This window comes from Amblyraja radiata, chromosome 19, assembly GCF_010909765.2.
Source record: "Amblyraja radiata isolate CabotCenter1 chromosome 19, sAmbRad1.1.pri, whole genome shotgun sequence".
In the NCBI taxonomy this organism is placed as follows: domain Eukaryota; kingdom Metazoa; phylum Chordata; class Chondrichthyes; order Rajiformes; family Rajidae; genus Amblyraja; species Amblyraja radiata.
In genome coordinates, this window is record NC_045974.1 from 12,371,528 (window position 1) to 12,388,853 (window position 17,326).

General features: G+C 42.5%; 1 protein-coding gene across 2 annotated transcripts in view; it reads right to left on the reverse strand.

Annotated features, from left to right (window-relative positions):
• cntn1 (contactin 1) overlaps nucleotides 1-17,326 on the reverse strand; it is a 455,514-nt gene that overhangs the window by 349,498 nt on the left and 88,690 nt on the right. For both annotated transcript variants that reach the window (XM_033037676.1, XM_033037678.1), the window contains exon 3: nucleotides 13,853-13,951. The gene's annotated coding sequence lies outside the window, so the exon portion shown is untranslated. The remainder of the gene's footprint in view (nucleotides 1-13,852; nucleotides 13,952-17,326) is intronic.

Here is a 17,326-nt window from a genome sequence, read left to right on the forward strand (position 1 = left end):
GACGCACAAAGTCTCTTGCCCAGAGTAGGAAAATCAAGAACAAGTGGATATAGGCTTGAGGGGGGAAGATTTAGTAGGAACCTGAGGGATGACTTTTTCCACACAAAGAGTGGTGGGTGTATGGAATGAGCTGCGGATGAAAGGTTGTTGTGGCAGGTATTATCACAACAATTAAGAAACATTTAGACAGGTACATGGATAGGACAGGTTTATCGGCCAAACGCAGGCAAGTGGGACAAGTGTAGATAAGACATGTTGGCTGGTGGGGGCAGGTTGGGCTAAAGGGTCTGTTTCTATGACTCCCTGCTCTACTCTCACTCCCAACTTATCTCCTCCTTCTCCAGCCCACCCCCCAGTCCCTATCCCTCTACCAAGGATACAACACACGATCCTGTAGTACCGTTTATCAGCCACTGAGTCTCCCGCCTATCTCGCTCACTATCGAGTCTCCTCTCACTACAGTCCTGTCTGACCACCTTTCCCCGCTGTGTCTCAGAGCCAATCTTGGTCCCATAGACTTGACAATTGCTGTTGTTCCTTGAATAGGCATCCCCTCCCAACAGTATCGACAATGGTAGATATTTTTGAGGGGTAATGACCACATGGGATTTTTGCACTCTCTGTCTACTCCTTTCACCTTTCCTAGTGGTCATCCAGCAACTTTCTGCTAGTACTTTAAGGGTGACCATCTTGCTATAAATTACTGATCCTGTGTGTCCAACTCCATTTGCTTCATCCGATCAGTCAGGAGCTGGAGGACAAACTTCACACAAGGCATTGCCACCAGGGACACTGGAAAATCCCTTTATCACCCACATCCAGCAGGAGGTATATACCATTGCCTTAACTATCATCCCGAGAGCACAAAGTCAAGAACCAAGTTAAAAGACCTTGCCCTATCTTACCTTCACCCTCTGATGAACCTTGCTGAAGCTTCTTGAGCCCAGAGGCTTATCCTCAGACATGGCATTTCACTTTAGGCACAGCCACTGCCCAACAATGGCCACTCCACTGGTGTCTACCTTCCTTTCAAATACCACCAGGAGCTTTCACTTCTGGAAACAAATATCTATTCTGCAAATTTCCCACACTCAGCTCCAAAGTCTGCATTGAAAGAGAGTCAAAGGCATGTGTAGTTGCTGTCCCCTTATGGACAGAACATGGACAGAAATGCCCACATTAACATGTAATGGCTTCAAAATGTTTACCCTTGAATGTATGTCTCCACATTCAAATGCTTTATAAAAATGCAAATGTGTTGTACATCCTTTATTCAATCCAAGATCCATTATTAATTACATATTGGCAAAGAAATGGAATATAAACATATTGGCAAAGCAATGGAATATAAAAAGATGGCCAGCGTTTTAATAAATAGCTGGAATTCTTGATCCTATATATATGTGTGGCAAGTTGCATCCACATTCCTGAACTCCCACATACAGGCCTTAAGCCAATGTGTTAAATGTAATGATAGACAACGTGCTGGGGTAACTCAGTAGGTCAGGCAGCATCTACAGAGAAAAAGGATGGGTGCCGTTTTGGGTCAGAACCCTTCTTCAGACAGAAGAAGGGTCCCATCCCGAAACGTCATCCATCCTTTTTGGGCTTCACAGGCAAGATAGCCACTCATTTCTCATTACTGAAGTGGAAGTGGTTGAGGCACAACTCGATGGGAATTATTCTACTCCAAGAAGACAATCGAGGGTCATCCTGTGGGGATGGTGTGGGACTGGAGAAGTACAGGCAAGGACAGAAGCTCAGGGGTAAAAATCAGTTGTGAATTGTAAGGAGATAATTCTTGGCAATGTACTAAATGTTCAAGTTTATTCGTGCCTCTATCTGAAATTTTAAATCCTCATGAATTTTAAATGCAGGCTTCCACTTTAAACCAAATATTTTCTTTGTCTCTTATCCTGAATACACCAGATGATTCAGCAGGGGTTCAACCACAGACTGTTAGATTCTCCTGCTTCATTGCTATTTGGCAACAAGAGACTTCACAACACATGCTGCATCCTGATGACTTATGCAACAGAAATCTGAGAGGGGGTGTTTTGTATTTCCTATCGCTGCGCCAATAACCATTCCAGCCCAGTAAAGGAAAATAGTAAGATTAAACGAGCTTACCAGTTTAAAGTTTGATCTTTATTTTATGAGGAGTTACGATGAGCGATTACGTGAACCCCGCCAGTCCACATGCGTGTCAATCTTCAAAGCAGCGGTGTGAAATCACAGATAACAGTAATTGAAGTAACATAGTAAGATTGGAAAACCTAGAACTATCAGATGACCTTTGTGATATGAGGGTTGGGATGACCTTTGTGATATGAGGGTTGGGAGCGGTGGGCACGTAATCGCTCATCGTAACTCCTCATAAAATAAAGATCAAACTTCAAACTGGTAAGTTCTCGTTTAATCTTCCTATACAGCCGGTCGTTGCGCCATGCGTCAGACGTAATGACACGCATGCGGACTGGCGGGGTTTACGGAATCACTCACGTGACTCCGAAGTAAAATAGTTATTGTTTTAAGCACTCATTGGAGTAATATGTATGCCACAGTTGACTGGATGATTTTACAGCATATTGCTCTCATGAGTGAAGACCTTTCACCTTTTCAAAGATGCACCTCATCTTCAACAACCAAAGAACATGGCTTGCTGCAGCTTGGGATAGTTTGGTGAGTGTTTATCCCCATCTCGTATATGAGTTTTTTTTTTTAATTCACTTACAGGATGTGAGTGCTGCTGGTAAGACCAACATTTATTACTCAAGATAGACACAAAAAGCTGCAGTAACTCAGCGAGTCAGACAGCATCTCTGGAGAAAAGGGTCTGAAGAAGGGTCTCGACCCAAATCGTCACCTATTCCTTTTCACCAGAGATGTTGTCTGACCCGCTGAGTTACTCCAGCTTTTTGTGTCTATCTTTGGTTTGAACCAGCATCTGCAGTTCCTTTCTAAACATTTATCACCCATCTTGATTTATCCTTGTAAAGATGTTGATGAACAGAGAACATCGTTCTGAAGTAGGGTCCCGACCTGAAACATTACCTATCCATTTTCTCCAGAGATGCTGCCTGACATGCTGAGTTACTCCAGCATTTTGTGTCTGTGTATAGAACACTAGTAGTCTGGTTAGGGAATGCATTCGCCTGCAGGGAGTTCTAGAATTTAGACCCAGAGGCAATAACTGAATAAGTATGTGCCCAGATCAGGGCAAAGAGCAACTTGGAGGGCAACCAGCAAAAGATGATGTTCCCAGCTCCTGCTGCACCTCTTACTAAATGGTAGAGTGCTTGGGATTGGTAGGTGCTAGCAAAAGTACCGCCTTCCAACCAGGTGTTGGCATGCAGGCGAGTACGTACGGTGGACCCACTCAAGTGGAAACAGTGAGGCAGTGTCTTCATTTAAAGAGGCAAAATTGATGACCTTTGTCCGTTGAATCTGACCTTTGGAATTAAAATCCAGCCCCTAGCTGCAGAGCTAGTGATGTAGCACACAGTATTGCTTGGTTCCTGAATTATTTTGTATATTGTTTGTAATCAGCTTCACCATCAGCAAGTCCCTGGGGCATCATTACAACCATCATTAAGGGCATTTTATCCACTTCGTGGTTAATCAACTAGCCTTGATTAATGCACAGCTTTTCCCCTCCCAAAATCATCTTAGTGTCAGGGATCTGCCACTAGATAAGTTTCTAATGTAATGGCTATTGAGATAGATAGTAATTTGTGCTCCAAATGTCCCAGTCATAGAAACATAGAAAGTAGGTGCGAGAGTAGACCACCAGGTCCGTCGAGCCCGCACCGCCACTCGCTCATGGCTGAACACTAAACAGACACACTTACCCACAAACAGTAGACACAAGACACAGAACACAAGACACTACCCTCCCCTTTATACCGCTATCACCCCTCTCCACCCCAAGAACCTCGTGATCTCCTGGGGGAGGCAAAAAACCGGATAAAAACCCAGGTCCAATTCGGGAAAAAAATCCGGGAAATTCCTCTCCGACCCCAATCCAGGCGATCGACACTTGTCCAGGAGATCACTCAGGTCTTACTATACTAACCATACCTAGGTCCATATCCCTGCCCTCTCCCCGTAGCCCCTTATCCCCTTGGCAGCTAAAAAACCATCTATTTTAGTCTTAAATATATTTAAAGTTTCTGCTTCCACTGCTCCCTGGGGCAGTGAATTCCATAAATTAACCACCCTCTGGGTGAAGAAGTTCTTCCTCATCTCAGTTTTAAAAGAGCCCCCCCTTATTCTGCAACTATGTCCCCTAGTTCTAGTTTCCCCGATCATTGGGAACATCCTCGGTGCATCCACCCGATCAAGGCCCCTCACGATCTTATATGTTTCAATGAGATCGCCTCTCATTCTTCTAAACTCCAAAGAGTAGAGTTCCAGCCTACTTAACCTTTCCTCATATGTCAATCCCCTCATTGCAGGAATTAATCTTGTAAACCTTCGCTGCACTGCCTCCAGGGCTAGTACATCCTTTCTTAAGTATGGACCCCAGAACTGTACACAGTATTCCAAATGTGGTCTCACTAATACTGTGTACAGCTGCAGCAAGACCTCCGTGTTTTTATACTCAATCCCCCTAGCAATAAAGGCCAAAACTCCATTGGCCTTCCTGATTGCTTGCTGCACCTGCATACTAACTTTTAGTGATTCATGTACTAATACCCCTAGATCCCTTTGCGTTGCATTACAACGCAGCTCCTCCTCATTTAGAAAATAACTTGCCCTATCATTTTTTTCCCCAAAGTGAATGACTTCACATTTATTAGTATTAAATTTCATCTGCCAAGTTGTTGCCCACTCACCTAGCTTATCTATATCCTTTTGCAGACTCTTCCTATCCTCCTCATCCCCTACTTTTCCTCCCATTTTTGTATCGTCCGCAAATTTTGATATATTACACTTGGTTCCCTCCTCCAAATCATTTATATAAATTGTGAACAACTGGGGTCCCAGCACCGACCCTTGCGGAACCCCGCTAGTTACCGGTTGCCATCCCGAGTATGAACCATTTATCCCCACTCTCTGCTTCCTATTTGTTAGCCAATCCTCTACCCATGCTAATATATTACCCCCAATCCCATAATTTTTTATTTTTAGCAATAGTCTCTTATGTGGCACCTTGTCAAAAGCCTTTTGGAAGTCCAAGTATACCACATCCACCGGTTCCCCTTTATCCACCCGGGTTGTTACTTCCTCAAAGAATTCGAGCAGATTCGTTAAACAGGACTTCCCCTTCACAAAACCATGCTGGTTCTGTCCGATGAAGTCATGTTTATCCAAGTGCCCCGTTAGTGTTTCTTTAATAATTGTCTCTAACATTTTACCCACCACCGATGTTAGACTAACCGGTCTATAGTTACCCGCCTTCTGTTTACTTCCTTTTTTAAATATAGGTGTTACATTGGCCATTTTCCAATCCACTGGGACCGTTCCTGCCTCCAGGGAGTTTTGGAAAATTATCACCAATGCATCCACAATCCCCACCGCTATCTCCCTCAAGACCCTTGGATGTAATCCATCAGGCCCAGGGGATTTATCCTCCTTCAGTCTCATTAATTTCCCTAATACCACCTCCTTGGTGATCTTAATAGTATTTAGCTCCTCCATTCCTACCGCCCCCTGTTTATCCAGCGTTGGAATATTTTTTGTGTCTTCTATGGTGAAGACTGATACAAAATACTCGTTTAATGCCTTTGCCATTTCCATGTTCCCCACCAACAACTCTCCAGTCTCACCCTCCAATGGACCAACGTTCACCTTAGCCACCCTTTTTCTTTTTATATAGCTATAAAAACTCTTACTATTAGTTTTTATGTTGTTCGCTAAATTCCTTTCATAGTCTATTTTCCCCGTCTTAATTAATCTCTTAGTTATTTTTTGCTGACCTTTAAATGCTTCCCAATCCTCTACCCTCCCACTATCTCTGGCTACCTTATATGCCCTTGCCTTCAGCCGAATACTATCCTTTATAGTTTTACTGAGCCATGGCTGACTGTTCTTACCCTTACCCCTTTTTTTCTTCATAGGAATAAATTTTTCTTGAAGGTTATACAGTATACCCTTAAACGTACACCACTGCTCATGTACCGTCTTATTCTTGAGTCTGCTATCCCAGTCAACTTTGATCAGCTCAGTCCTCATACCTTCATAATCCCCCTTATTTAGACTAAGCACCCTAGCCTGAGTTTCAACCTGCTCCCCTTCTATTTGAATATGGAATTCGACCATATTGTGGTCACTTGTTCCCAACGAGTCCCTAACTATGACATTTTTAATTAATCCTGCTTCATTACACAGGACCAGATCCAAGATTGCCTCCCCCCTTGTCGGTTCTGTGACATACTGTTCTAGGAACCCGTCTCTAATACATTCTATAAACTCTTCCTCTAGTCTACCCTGCCCAGTTTGGTTTGCCCAATTAATATGAAAATTGAAGTCCCCCATGATTACAGCAGTTCCCTTTTTACAGTCGGCACAAAACTAGGCTTATTTCTCAGATGTTACTCATTTGCAACAAACCACTTGTTTTATTCACTTGGGTACACATACTAAAAAAGACTGAGTACAAACATAAAGGGATTAACCCGTTGCTCCATGGGCCATCCAGCCTGCTCCACATGGTGTACTTTGAAGTTCTCAATACCCATGTTACTGAAAGAACAGAAAAGAATGCTGAAATTACATCGGGAAACTTTGAAGAGATTGTCTTTTTCTTGAAAATAGACACAAAATGCTGGAGTAACTTAACGGGACAGACAACATCTCTGGAGAGAAGGAATGAGTGACGTTTCAGGTTGAGACCCGTCTTCAGACTGAGAGTTGGGGAGGGGGAAACTAGAAAGGGCATGTAAGAGGTGAAAAGGAGAGATCAAAGCAGACGATAATCACTTTTGCTAGCACCTACCAATCCTAATCAAGGAAATGTACGATGGTTCATTGTTGTCTGGTGCTGCCTGTCCCACTGTTACTCCACCATTTTGTGTCTATCTTCGGTGGAAACCAGCATCTGCAGTCCCTTTCTACATGTTTGTCTTTATCTTTACCAGGTCTGTGAGAAAAGCTGTGATGGAACTATGAAGTTTCTTCCTTGACTCTGGTTTATGATCCAGCAGGCTAGCTGGATCATAGACCAGATCTATCTTGGTAGCGTTCTTATTCCAGATTGTAAAGATTATGTCGGACAGACCCCAGCCTGAAGCCCAGAGGGCAGGATGACATTGTACCATTAAATTAATCAAGACTCACTTGCAGGCATTGCCCATTATGAGTTGGTTTCTTTTTAACAAAAATGTAATGTGCACACATTCAAAGCAGGCAGTGCATCCATGATTGCCATCAATGGTCATAAACATACAAAGCCAGGCCTGCACCTGATCACTTTGCCATTGACTCATAAACAATGGCCTGTTCCAAATGATTACCTTCGAGGTTCTTGGTCCCACCACTAAACCACATCCTTGAAGAGCAGACTCTCATTCCCTCCACATGCTCCCTGACTCGATGAATTCCTCCAGCACTTTGTGTTTAACTCAAGATTCCAGCATCTGCAAACTCTTAACTCCCCACGATTAATTTGTGTATGACACACCTGAATGCAGTTTGCTGCACACATCACATGGGAGAACAAAATGTATCCCTCTTCTCATCTCTTCTCTCTAGGCTGGTTGCCCTGTAGTTCTGGAATCGATGAAGATGGAGGAGGAGGAGGAGGAGGAGGAGGAGGAGGATAGGTTAAGGTGATAAAGAGGGGGAACTACTTGGGCCAGCTATCAAGGTGAACAGTATGATCCTCGTCAAGATGAGGACTTTAATCCAGGCCCATTTAGGGATGACACAGAGGAGAGAGCAAAACAGTAACATATGAACTTCAGTATCTTCAATGACACTGTGTCCTCCACCCGTCACTGGCCATGATAATACCCAAACCCATGTTTACCAGCATCTTTTGATACACTTCATAAGTGCCTCTTCTAGAAACGCTCGAGGAAGTAAATCCTTTCTTCATCAAGCTCGTCTTATTTTCCACGGAAAAGAAAATGGTTTCCCTGTGGGTCTTAGCAAATGGAAAAGATTTCCATCACATTGACAGATGGAAAAGGGTGAGGCAAGGGCAAGGGTTAAATAAATTCTGTGATAATCTACTCCTGAAAATAATTGCAATTTTAAATCTAGCTAAATTCAAGTTAAGTTTGGCATAATTAATGCATATTTTTTGAGTAAGTGCAATCAAAACATAACACTTGGCAAGAAAATGTCCTATTTAAATTGCAAATCAATTCAGCTTCAGCACTTTATCATCACTTGAGAATATTGTGCTTTTACACCAATTTTTCTGTTCCCAAGGCTTCTTTTACCTCATGTCTGAATTGATGCTTGAAGTGCTGCCTCCAGTAGTGATGTTTAAGGGTCTTTTCGATGGGCACATGGATGTGCAGAGAATGGATCATGTGCCGGCTAATGAGATTGGTTTAGCACATATAGTGTGGGCTGAAGGACCTATTCCTGTGCTGCAATTTTCTATGTTCTGTGCTCTATGTAAGCCATTTGATTAGAGCCAAGCTCGCTCTTTATCCATTTCATGCCTCCCTTTCCATTCTTTCCTTTCCCAATCCTGAGTACCCAGCTAATGTGGGTGGCACAGTGGTGCAGCGGTAGAGTTGCTGCTGTACAGTGCCAAAGACCCAAATTCAATCCTGACTTCGGGTGCCATCTGTACGGAGTTTGTACATTCTCCCTGTGACCGCTTGGGTTTTCTCCAGGTGCTCCGGTTTCCTCCCACACTCCAAAGACATACAGGTTTGTAGGTTAATTGGCTTCAGTAAAATTGTAAAGTGCCCCTAGTGTAGATGATAATGCTGGTGTACAGAGTGATCGCCGGGCGGCACAGACACGGTGCGGCAAAGGGCCTGTTTACGTGCTGTTTCTCAAGTCCAAAGACTGATCCAGGCAAACCCTGGATACTTACCAATGCACACAAAATAGTCAGGGCTATTAATTGTTATCCCTTTCATATAAAACAACGTTCTTGGAATCTTTCAGGCCATCTGAGTACAGAAGCTGGGATGTTGAGTATAGAAGCTGGGATGTAATGTTAAAATTGTACAAGGCATTGGTGAGACCAAATCTGGAGTATGGTGTACAATTTTGGTCGCCCAATTATAGGAAGGATGTCAACAAAATAGAGAGAGTACAGAGGAGATTTACTAGAATGTTGCCTGGGTTTCAACACTAAGTTACAGAGATAGGTTGAATAAGTTAGGTCTTTATTCTCTGGAGCGCAGAAGGTTAACGGGGGACTTGATAGAGGTCTTTAAAATGATGAGAGGGATAGACAGAGTTGATGTGAACAAGCTTTTCCCTTTGAGAATAGGGAAGATTCAAACCAGAGGACATGACTTCAGAATTAAGGGACAGAAGTTTAGGGGTAACATGAGGGGGAACTTCTTTACTCAGAGAGTGGTAGCGGTGTGGAATGAGCTTCCAGTGGAAGTGGTGGCGGCAGGTTCGTTGGTATCATTTAAGAATAAATTGGATAGGCATATGGATGAGAAGGGAATGGAGGGTTATGGTATGAGTGCAGGCAGGTGGGACTAAGGGGAAAAAAAATTGTTCGGCGCGGACTTGTAGGGCCGAGATGGCCTGTTTCCGTGCTGTAATTGTTATATGGTTATATGGTTATATGGTTATCTCACAGTTCAATAGAGAATTGATCCCATTGTATTATCACAGAATTTTCAATACAGTAAATGCAGTCCCTAAGGCAGGGGAGATGCTTATTTCTTCTAATTTATTACATTACAGGTATTTCCGTCAACATTAACACATATTTTCCACCAATAACTGACCTCGAGGTGGTGGTGAGCCAGCTTCTTGAATCACCACTGTCTTTCTAATACTTGACGATATCTTATAGAACTGTTGGTGATGGAGTTCCTGGATTTAGATCCCGCAAAATGAAGGAATAACAATATATTTCCAAGTCAGGGTGAGAGAGACTTGAAGGTGAACCTGCAGATGGTGATGCTCCAAAGCACCAGCTCCCCTGATCCTCTTGTCACAGGTTTAGGAGATGCTACATGAGCAGCTCAAGTCAGTCAATGGTATACACTGGCGTACAGTAAAGGGACCTGCTTTGTCATAAATGGCATTCAGCTTCTTGAGTTGCAATCACAGTGGCAAGTGCAGAGTATTCCATCACACACCTGACCTTCAAATAGAATTCTCATTGAGGCCAATGCCTCCCCTTAGGCTCACCTTCCAAAGGTGCAGTCAATACTCTCTTCAATGACATTAACTTGGTTTATTTTTCACCAATTTCTATTTCAGGAGCATTTATTGTGTCATTGAATATACTGATAGATCATAGTTTCTCCCGTTTCTGCCTCCAAGACCCATATTTATTTTCACCAATTCATTTTATGCATACTACAAGCTCTCACCTACGATTAACATTGCTTCATCAGTTATATAATTTATTTCTACTTCGTCTTATTTATTAATTTTTTTGTCATTCTATTTAAGTTTCCAAAACTCTCTCAGCACTTCAATTTATTGATCTTCATGAAATTACAAGCCTCTTGTTTTAATTTGATACTATTAGCCAAAGTGAACCACCCTATTAACCGAAGCTCATCCTTAAGAGATCACTGCCAAGAATTTGTAATCCAGAGTAGTCACTGATGTATCATCTTTCTGAAAGTTTTTAAATAAGTCAATGGAATGTATATTTAATGAACCATAAAATATTTCCCTAAATGGTCTCTAATATTTATCTTCTACATTCCACTTTTGTTTTGAGAAGGAAGTAAGAGAATTCTATTGTACCAGGACAGAGCACTTTGAATACATCTAACCCCAAAACATTGACACCGTTTCATTTCCCACAGATGCTGTCTGGCCTGCTGAGTGTTTCCCGCATTTTGTTTGGTATTATTTCAGATTTCCAGCAGCTGGTTTCAGATTTCCAGTAGGTTTTAAAAAAATTATATTTACTGTGTAACTCACTACCACCACCCAGGAATTGTAAACTCAAAGAAGTCATCCTCTGGTACACAAAATTGCTGGAGGAACTCAGCGGGTGCAGCAGCATCTATGGAGACGAAGTCATCCTCTGCTCGCCAGAGGAATTTTCCATCCATCTCTCTCTTGCTTTGTCCACCTCCGTGGTTAGTCTTCAATAAGGCTTTGACCAAAACTGGCACAGTCACATCTCGTTCCTCGGTCTCCAGTCAGTTCTGACTAATGGTTTCAGACCTGAAACAATGCTTGTTCTTTCTCATCAAAGCGGATATAACAGAGGAACCAGGAATTACTCACTTTTCCTTTGTATCAGAACTGAACAGTATTGCTGTAAGGTTATCCATATGTAATATTAATTCAGTTTCCCTCTCTCCACATAAGTTGCCTGATCTTTTGGGTATTTCCAACATTCTCCTCTTGCTTTAAGTTTCCATGAGAGCCATGACCTGCATCTCACAGCTTTATATATCCCCTTGTTTATGTTCTTTCTCCCTCACAGCTCTCATTAACCAATTAACCAAATGACTTCATCAACAGCCCTAGCCTCCCCCAACCTCTCTGCAACTTGAAACTAATTTAGTTTCCTGTGTCTGATGAAGTCTCCAACTTAAACTGTTAAGTTTCTCTTTGCACTGTGGCTGCCAGATTTGCTGAGCGTTTCCAATAAGTTGTGTTTCATTTCAGCACTTCATAGATGTATTGGTTCAATCTATCATTGTCCTCTGTTGAATGGGCACACAACGTAACTCTCACAAGACCGACACTAAGATAATAGAGATACAAGAACTGCATGTGCTGGATTAGAGATAAAGTCACCAAGTGCAGGAGTAACTCAGCATCTCTGGAGCACACGAGTAGGGTCGGGAGCCTTCTTCAGACTAATGCTCTTGTCAAATTCACAAATAAAACACCTTCCTTGAGGGAGCAAGCTACAGTAATGAGTGGTTTATTTACAAACTCTGAGTAGGGATCCCACCCAGCTCACCAACACACACTCAGATCAACTTATAATTATTCCTTGCTGATTTTTCCCCCCAACCTTTCATGCTAAAATTTAGTTCATACAAGGAAAGGGGAAAATGCATTTATACATCACTTTTCACAACCTCGGCAGACAGAATCACAAATAAGCATTTTGAATGGTCATTGTTTTAATGTAATAAGCTTTGCCCATTTATGCTCTGCAGGGGACTACAAGCAGCAATGTGAAAGTAGCCAGATAATCTAATTTGATAATATTGGCTGCAGGTTAAGCACCAAGCAAAATATTCAGAAACATTCTTGCTCCTTATTTAGTTTACTGATACAGCTTTTAGTTAAGTGGAAACAGATTATTTGGCCCACCATCGATCACCCATACACTAGTTCTATGTCATTCCACTTTCACATTTTATACACTGGTGGCAATTTACAGAAGCCAATTAAGCTACAAACCTGCACGCCTTTAGAATGTGGGAGGAAACCGGAGCATCCAGAGAAAACACACACAGTCACAGGGAGAACTCCACACAGATAGCATCCATAAACAAGACCGAACGCAGGCCTCTCGCGCTGTGAGGCAGCAACTCACCACTACGCTGCCCTCTTCAAACAGTGTCTCGGATTATTATCAAAACAATTCTGGCAGTCCAACATCAACTCTAAACTGCTGGCTGGATTTTTCTCTCAAGTGTCTTGAGTGGGATTAAAACCCAGGCAATCAACTAAAAGGTGAGCAATAGTTAACAGCAGTAAACTCCAAATGCTTGAAGTACCTGTACTTCCATGTCAAAGGCTTCAATCACTAATGAATGTATCCACATCTGATATCTTTCACTTAACCTCTTAAACCAGCCTATGACCAAACAATTTCAAACATCAATGAAAAAAAAATAGCTCAAAGAAATATCTCACTTAATGTTTGTGTTAAATGTTAGCCACATGTTTCCAAATCTTTGGTGGTCATTCCTACTCCATTTTGGGGTGCCCAGTCTGGAGAGAGAGAGATGAGGTGAAAAGGGATAGACTTTGTTCCTCATAATCCAGAGAACATCAAACAGTACAGCACAGGAAGAGGCCCTTCAGTCCACTGTGTCTGTGCTAAACACAATGTTAAGTTAAAATAATCGCTGCCTGCATGTGGTCCATATCCCTCTCGTTTCTACATATCCATCCCTTTCCTACATATCCAATGTAGAGGCCATCCTTCCGTCTGGCTAGTAGGAAAGATGAAATGCACCTTTCAAGGATGCACAAAGGAGTGGGAACACAAGGAGCAACAGCTGGTGAAATGCCTGACAAGTAAATGTCATAGGGAGACGGTTCTGATGGTGGAAACAATGAGTTAATCCTGTTTCCGGACAAGTCATCCAGCTATTCAGTCTTACTCGCTCTCCGAGTCCAATGATCACAAATTCAAGCCCCACTTCACAGACACTTGAGGCCATAACATGCGTCAGTGTAAAGTATTCCATTTGAAGTAGAGGCAAGTACCCCAGTCAAAACTTATCCCACAACCAGCATCATCCAAACGAACACACTGCCAGTAGTGTGGCCGTGCAGTCTGGAAATTAATAATACACCACACTAGGATACCCAGAGGCTTTTAAACACATTGTATCAGTACAAATCCTTCTTTCTTTTTGCAAATATGTGCTGTTACTTGATTTGATGCTCATGATCAACGTGAACAAATATGAAAGCATCATTGTCCAAGTTGTTTACGATATTTGCCTGTGTGGAATGCTCATAACATCAGTGAGCTACGATAGCGCTCCCAGAGACAGCGGTAAACTGAGAATTGCAAGTTCATACTCACTGGTATTGCAGTAATCTGGTGGAACTGAAGAGAGACAATCTTGATTGAAGATGCTTCAATGGTTGGGCGCAGGAGTCACCTTCAAAGTCATCCGGTTGCCTGAAAATCAACAACAATGGAGTATTTTACAATGTAAACTACACTGATTGATTTGCAATTTTCAGTGCATGGCTGGTGCTCAGATGTTTATCAGATATTTGAAGGTGGGTTTGAGAAGCTGATTGTGGGGTTGGGCGGAGGACCTGGGGGGGGGGGGGGGTGCACTAGATCAGCACTATTGACAGATGTAGACACAAAATGCTAGAGTAATTTAGCAGGTCAGGTAGCATATCTGGAGCTTCAGTCTGAAGAAGGGTCCCAACCTAGAAGGTCACCTATCCATTTTCTCCAGAGATGCTGCCTGACCCACTGAGTTAATCCAGCCATTTTTATCTATCTTTGGTATAAATCAGCATCTGCTGTTCCTTTTTATTACTATTAACAGAGGCTCCTAAATTGGGTATCCAGATTAGAACAGACAGAATTTGTCCGATTCATTTTGCCATGAAGAATCCCAAAGTTTAAATTGACATGTTTGAATTGTTAATCAGCCATATTTGCCTGTAAAATGTACAACATTTGCTTTAAATATAAGCACGCCTGCATTTTAGCCACCTCTATAATTTATTTCACCTGAAAGGTTAAAAATCATTTTGTTAGTTACAGGGTGTCAAACAGCATGGAAACAGGCCCTTCAGCCCAACCTGTTCACACGGACCAACATGTCCCATCTACACTTGCCCCACTTGCCTGCGTTTGGCCCACATCCCTATAAACCTGTCCTTTCCATGTACATGTCTAACTGCTTCTTAAAAGTTGTGATAGTCCCTGCCTCAACTACCTCCTCCGGAAGCTCGTTCCGTACACCCACCACCCTTTGTGTGAAAAAGTTACCCCTCAGATTTTAATAAAATCCTTCCCCCTTCACCTTAAACATATGCCCTCCGGTTCGTGATTCCCCTACTCTGGGCAAAAGACACCATGCGTTTACCCCATCTATTCTTCTCCTGATTTTATACACCTCTATAAGATCACCCCTCATCTTCCTGCGCTCCAAGGAATACAGTCCCAGCCTGCTCAACCTCTCCCTATAGATCAGACCCTCGAGTCCTGGCAACATCCTTATAAATCTTCTCTGGACCCTTCCCAACTTAACAATATCCTTCCTATAACATGGTGCCCAGAATTGAACACAATACTCTCAATGCGGCCTCATCAACATCTTATTTAACTGTTATATAAAGAGTTGAAGGGCATTAACTCCACACACTGAGTGCCATTCGCATGGGGGAATGCAAAGTTTAATGTCCATGGATGGTCAGCAACATAAAAATACAGATGGGCGTTGAAGTTAGATTCCACTTCATGGTTTTTGAGCAACTTGGGCAGCCCGGTGGTGCAATGGTAGAGTTGCTGCCTTACAGCACCGGAGACCAGAGTTCGATCCCGACTACGGATGCTGTCTGTACAGAGTCTGTACGTTCTCCCCGTGACCGCATGGGTTTTCTCCAAGATCTTCGGTTTCCTCCCACACTCCAAAGACGTACAGGCTTCTAGGTTAATTGGCTTGGTATATGTGTAAACTGTCCCTGGTGTGTGTAGGATAGTGTTAATGTAAGGGGATCGCTGGTCGGTGCGGACTCGGTGGGCCAAAGAGCCTGTTTCCGCACTGTATCTCTAAACTAAAATAAACTAAACTTCACCTATCCATTAATGACTCCAAGTGCCTCCATCCCCCAAACTCCCAACACCTTTTCATGTTTTGATTTTATGACTACAATCGGCGGCCCGTTGAACTTTACTCCGAAAGAAAACACATAATCTTGCTCCTTTGTTCATCCTCCAACGTTACTACATTGGATCTCATTCCACTTGAATTTCACTTTTTTTTGGGATCCTTCTTAAATAACTCTGGAAGGGCAGCCATGTTATAATTACAGGGTTGGGTTACAGTGGTTTAATTTTGGACTGATATTGTAATTAGGAATGTAAATGGAGCCTCGATCGGGAGTCAGACTCTGACCTGACATGAACTTGGTCTCCCTGAGGAGGAAGTATCACATTGATTTGCTTCATAGTCAACTAAAGTCAATAAAGCTATATAAGCATTGCTTCAGCACATTATTAAATATAAGAGGCATTAACTCTTGGTATCTGACTCTACCATCAGACCTAATCTTTTCCTTCAGTACACAGGTTTTTAGGACACAACTTTGCATCACTTAATTCTATTTGGCCTTTGTTGTGGACTATAGTCCTTTGCCTCGGTCTTTTTTGTTTTAAAAATGCAAGTTCAATCACACAGTAGAACATTGAAAAGATCTGGCAATGCCTACATACCAGAGCAAAAGTGGAACACGCCAGTTGCTGTACATGTGATTATCTGAAGCATTTTCTTGCGTATTTTTGGCACCTCCGGCAGCCTCCAACTAATATACCTTCCCCTTCACCCCTTCATTCAGCTCCTCACCTATGTATTCCCACACTTCCTGCTATTACCCCAGTGGTACTTCAGGCGCGTGAAGCAAGTTATGCAGTCTGCCAGACATTCTCATCAAATAGACCATTCCAAAGTGAAATGGGCTAAACACATCGGCATTGTGGCGCAACGGTAGAGTTCCTGCCCGACAGCACCAGAGACCCACGTTCAAACCTGACTATGGGTGCTGTCTGTATGGAGTTTGTATGTTCTCCCCGTGACCTGAGTGGGTTTTCTCCGGATGTTCCGGTTTCCTCCCACGCTTCAAAGACACACAGGTTTGTAGGCTAATTGGCTTGGTAAAATTGTAAATTGTCCCTAGTATGTGTAGGATTATGTTAGTGTACAGGGATCGCTGGTCGGCGTGTACACAGTGGGCCGAAGGCCCTATATCCAAGCTGTATCTCTAAACTAAACTAAGCTGAACTAAACTGCCACTGCCGTAAATGTAGCTGGATCTTGCAAAGAATAAGGTTAATGCTCTCTGTTTTAGCTGGTTAATAAACATTGGGTAGTTTGTGGGCTCAGTATTATTAAACAACAAAGGAATTACAGCAGGAACTGTTTCCAGCAGCAATTTGTCCATAAATATAATCAACAGCTGCTCAGCAATTAAATATTAAAATATTCAGAACCTAAGAAATTCAAATAAATTCTCTCCCCTGGGCAACTAATAATCTGTGATAAATTACAATGCATCTACAAATGCCAATCATCAAACATAAAGCTTTGAAATAATACCTCATTTTATTACGGTTAAAGCATCTTTCTCGTGTTCCATGGTTACATTTGCTTGGCTTGGGCTGAATTCTGTAAAGTAAGTAATTGCTTTTTTTTGCTGCTATAATATGGTCCTCTGTTTAACGGCATCTGTAGCTCATTAAACATTTTATTTTCAGGCTAACATTTCAAGGCTGCCACAATGAAATCCAATGTCTGATTAGGACAAAGTGACA